This window comes from Podarcis erhardii, assembly GCF_964252035.2.
Source record: "Podarcis erhardii genome assembly, chromosome: 2".
Lineage (NCBI taxonomy): Eukaryota > Metazoa > Chordata > Lepidosauria > Squamata > Lacertidae > Podarcis > Podarcis erhardii.
Genome location: NC_138498.1, coordinates 33978145 through 33983202, shown reverse-complemented (window position 1 = coordinate 33983202; position 5058 = coordinate 33978145). Strand labels below are relative to the sequence as shown.

Here is a 5058-nt window from a genome sequence, read left to right as displayed (position 1 = left end):
TGTGCCAGAGCAGTTTCCTTTTGTTTATAAAGCTGCCAATTGGTTAAATAGACATGAGGGCTAATCTGCACAATTAACTCTGCCACAGTTGGCTGGCACTATTCGTTTCTCTGTACTCTGCTGTGTATAACCCTGTCGAAAATTTGGGGTGTAATTAAGGGCAATTCACAGTATGGCAAGGTTTTCAGACCAATGCTATGACTGGCTTCATACATTAACAATGACATGATTGAACCCAGGGGTAGATCATAACTTGTTGTTGTTGTTGTTGTTGTTGTTGTTGTTGTTGACCATCAAGTTCCCTCTTCCTCATAAAAACAGATTTCAGGCAGCTACTTCTATATGCATTGCAGAGCCCTGGATTATGATTGTTGGAGCCTGCAGAGCTCCATCAATGCTATAGTAGCCTGTTTACAGACAAGGGCTTTTCAGAAGCTTGGGAGTGGAATTGTTCAGCTATGGTGCTTCTCCCCTGCCCTGGCAAGGAAATGCCCTATCAAGCTGGTTTTGTAGTTCTTCAAGCAAAAGCCCTAAACTCATACCCACCAAGCAGCATGGCCAGCCCTCCTGTGATAATGTGCAAGGATCTGCTGAGGGCATGTTTCTGGTCGTTCCCATGGGACCACTAGCAATGAGCGGCCCTCTGGGAAATCTAGAAACTTAGTTGGCTACTGCCACTTTGGACTACATCAACATGATGAGAAATGTGGAATATAAATGCAATGAGTAAATGCCAACTTTCGAACGCTTGCAGGAGATGCTGTGCATTGCATTTTGCTGTACTGAAAACATTCATGGGTGAATGGGCCACTTATAGAGAATAAATGCCTCTCCTATAGCAAAGGCCCCCAATCCCTGTTTCATCTAAAGCCTGGGACTGGCACTATCGGCAAGGGGGAACCCTTATTGCGCCTGTAAGTCCTGTGCCAAGTGTGCATCCCACCTGCTAAATTGCCGACTTTGCTGCACTTCAGGCAGTATCTGGGTGAAAGCTCAAACTCCCAGCAGTTCTTCTGCTTGGATCAAGGCATTTGGGAGGTCCCAACCTGGATTGTGTTGGACAAGCTTTTGCCTTTGTATGCTGTTAAGGAAACTCTGGCACCAAGTGTTCCAAATCCATTCCCTGAGATGACTGCCTCACCTTCCTTGCATTGGTCTTGCTGAGTCTTTATATCCGCTCTCTCTAGATGTTTGCTGTCCCCTGATCCTTTTAATGTGAGGTGCCAGGGATTAAGCCTGCGACTCCTCGGGTGCAAAAGTTGGAAGCATGGTCCTCCCCGCCTGAGTTAGTGAAGGGGAATATTTGGCCCTCTGGAAATTTGTCAGACTCCAGTCCCCCTTCATCCCTCCTTGTTAGCCTTTCTATATGGATGTGATGGGAGATGGCGTCCAAGGAACATCTGAAGGGCCGCAGGGGCACTTGTGGGAGCTGCTGGTGAAGGGCAGGTGATCATTATCATTATCGATCCAATTTCTTTGATGAGAAGGTCGACACAAACCCCCACCCACCACAGCACACCCAGGACCCTCCTCCCTCGCGGTTCTCCACAGCAGGTGGATGGATGGCTTGTTCTTAACTCCTCCTCCATCCCAGGAGGAGAATCATAGAATCATTTGAATGGTAGAGTTGGAAGGGGGTCCAAAGGATCCTCTAGTCCAACCCCCTGCAATGCAGGATTCTCAGTTTTTTATTATTATTATTATCCAGGAGAACACTAGAACCGTCAGATAGAAAAGAGGCGAACAAATCTGTTGCTGATTCAAACATAATAGTACAAAGAGTGGCGTGGAGGCGGCAGCTCGATGACGAGGAAGAGGATGACAGCCGTCATCCCCGCCTCCTGCTCGCTACTTGTCAGCGGCTCTTTGGGGAGGGGGTGAAGGTGGGGGTCGTCGTGCCCCCCCCCCGCGAATAAACACGTCGTCGGTGCTGTCAAAATCTTTTTGGAGGGAGGTGGGGAGAGGTGGGAGCGGCGAAAGGACAGGCCTGGCGGGGGCAGCCCTTAGGTCACGCCGCCGTTTTGCTGTCTAGGCAAACCAAACAAAGCCCCGGGGGCCCCGGCGGTGGCAGCGCTCCAGCTCTGGGACGGCGGGGACCGAGCCTCGTCCAGGGCTTGTTAACGCTTCTGCCTCCCTCGGCCCTTCTCTCCCACATCGCCCGTCGCCGCCTTGGCACGCCTGCCTGGCGGTGCCCGCCGCCCGAAGGGGTTAAGCCAGTGAGTCACTGCCTCTCTGCTTTCATAATCCCTGCCTCTCTCTCTCTCTGTCTCTCTCCTGCGTCTCCCTCGAAGCGGGGTCGCCGAGAAGACTTCGGAGAGTCCCTGTCGTCGACGTCGCGGGCCTGAAGCGGTTAACCAGAGCCGGGGTGGCAGCAGCAGCAGCAGCAGCAGCGAGCCTGCCTCCTCGCTCCCTGGCTCAGTCCCTCCTGCTTTGCGCGCGCCTGGTGTCCTGGGGAAACTGAAGCAGACCTGCCCAGCAAGCCGAGCAACTTTTTGCTCCCCCCTCCCCCCCATCCCGGCTCCCCGCCTTGCTCTCTTTTAAACGCCGGGCTGGCGAGGAGGACGAGAGACTCCCTCTGCAGCTGAGGGAAGACCAGGCGCAAACACCCACAAACGCCGAGGCTGATTGCGCGCCGTCGCCGCCGCGTCGTGCGCCCCTGCCAGGCAAAGCTCCTGTTCCTCTCCTGGGTGGACTCGCAAAGGTGAGAGGAGGAGGAGGAGCAGCAGCAGGATGGAGGGACGGCTTCGCTTTCCCGCTGGATGGATTTAGGGACAGGGTGGCGGGGAGAGGAGGCTGGAAGGCACCGCCGAGCAGTGCGCCTGCCTGATCCGGACGTCTGAGGGGAAAGGCACCTGAAGGGGCTTGAGGATGGCAGCCGCCGCAGCAGCACCAGCCGACTGCGGACACCGCTGCTGAGGGAGAGCTTGGCGGCGGCGGCAGGAGGAGGAAGAGAAGGACACGCGCACAGCAGCAGCTGCAGCAGCAGCGGCGCCTGAGGTAAGGACGCTCGCCTCAGGACTGCCCAGCGGGAAAGGAAGGACCACCCCGGTGAATGGTCGCCCTGCGCTTTTCCTCGACGGGCGGCAGTGCGGACCCCTCTGCAGTGGGGAGGATGGCGCTGGGTGGGGGGCGGCAGAGAGAGGAGGCTCAGCCTCGAATAGGTAGCCCGGAGGAGGAGGAGGAAGTGGGGGGGGGCGGGAGGAGGAAAGTTCTGGACGCCGAGCGCGCTTTCCTGACTGCAGTGAAGCCCGCTTGGATTGTCATCGCGAGTTTGGCAAAGCCGAGCTGCTGCCCCCGCTGGGCTCCTCGCACTGCGCCGCCGCCGCCTGCTGAAGTTTCCTGGTCCGCAGAAGGGTGGGGTGGCGAGCAGGGAGACCTGGCTTAAAAGCGGGGGGTGCCTTTGGAGAGGGAGAGACCCCCCTTTCCTTACCCAGATGCAGGAGGAGGAGGAGGAGGTTACCCAGTCTGTGCTCTGCACCCCCCTGTCTCCCCCCTCCCCCTCCCCTCTCTCGCCACCTGCAGGCTCCAGCGCCCTGCAGGTCGCGCGCCTTTGGGGGGGTTGGATCGGGCCTCTGCCAGAGAGCAGCTGCCGCCTCCCAACTCCCCAGGATTTCTTCAAGGTGTGTGTAGGCGCGCGCGCGTGTTCGCGCACACGGACACCCCCGCGCACACCTTTCCTTCTCTCTCTCTCTCTTCCTCCCTTCCCCCTCTCTGGCGCTCGCTCGCTCGCTCGCTCGCACAGGGACTAGGGATCGTAGGAAGATTCAGCAGCATTATGTAATGCCGGCTGCTTTGGCTAGCTAGCAGTGCTGGAAAGGGCTGCCTGCCGTCCGGTCGCGCGAGCAAGATAGGGGGTAAGTCAGTGCCAGGCTTGGGGGTCCCGAAGCACTTGGGTGGAAGGCAGGACACACACACAGACAGACAGACAGACAGACAGAGCACCAAAGACACTTCTACTGGGGAGATTCGCCCTCCTCCCACCCAGCGCTTTGATGAATCAAATCAGGCTCTGAAAGTTTCCTCTCAGGTCCTGTCGCCAACCCGGCGCCCCATTTCAATCTTTTGCCCACCCCACTTTATTAAAGCTCAAGTCCCTTCTATCCCACTCAGATTGGTCCTTTTCTTTCCCAGTTCAGATTACGCTTTCGTTGTATTAAAGAGGGGAGTGGGACTGTTTCACTGGCTACTTGCCTTCTTCACTATTCGCCAACCAGGTATCCTCCAGATGATTTTGAATACAGTACAACTTTTTCCAGCTCCATAGTTGTGGTCCAAACCACCCAGAGAGTGGACTACTAAGAAGACTCCCTGTTACTTTTCTGTAGCATCTCTGGCAACTCCACACCAGACAGAAACTCACTCCCTGGGCAGAGTTATTAGGCCAGAGCTCAATGGCTAAGCCGAGCATGCTTTGTATGCAGAACCCCTCAAATTCAGACCCTGGAAATCCTGGAGAGCCTTTGCCAGTCAGTGCAGGCAACACTAAGCTAGATGGCAGCTTCTTATGTTCCCAAATATTAGAAAAATTAAGAGAGGTGTGTTGTTATTGTTGTCGTTTTGTTTTTGCAATCAAGCGGCATATAAATCTTATGAAATAAATAAATTTAATAAACTGCATCAGAGAGAAAAGAGGGTCAGCTGTAGAGCAGGATGTTTGAAATGGATGGCCTGTGACCCTCTTTCCCTGCAGCCTCCTACAGTGCAGTCCATCCTTCAGGGTCTTGATTTTGGAGAACTTGCTTCCTTCACCCCCTCGCATAGCCATTTGGTGCCCCATCTCTTTCATTCCACAACAGAGTTTTGCTTCTTCCCTCCCTCTATTGTAATTGCATAGTTGAATCAGCGCTTGCCTCACTTTACAGAGTGGCGCAAACAAAAGGAAAAACCAAAAGCAGAACAAGAGGGCTGGTTTCTGCCCTGATGAGTTTACAGTTTTATACTTTTCCAGCTTATTGGGATGGACAACTAAGGGGGAGGTAGGAAAGGGAGAGGCAAATGTAACAAGGGGTGGACCTGTGCAAATGTTACCCCCCCCCCCATCTTACCATCTTTCCTCTA

The 5058-nt window shown here is 54.7% G+C and overlaps 1 protein-coding gene across 8 annotated transcripts in view; it reads left to right on the top strand.

Moving 5' to 3' along the window:
• The first annotated feature begins 2031 nt into the window (after positions 1–2031).
• EPN3 (epsin 3) overlaps positions 2032–5058 on the top strand; it is a 34539-nt gene continuing 31512 nt past the window's right edge. The window contains exon 1 of one of the 8 annotated variants that reach the window (XM_081850773.1): positions 2032–2997. The gene's annotated coding sequence lies outside the window, so the exon portion shown is untranslated. The remainder of the gene's footprint in view (positions 2998–5058) is intronic. The other 7 variants (XM_081850771.1, XM_081850769.1, XM_081850767.1 and 4 more) reach the window with 7 other exon arrangements.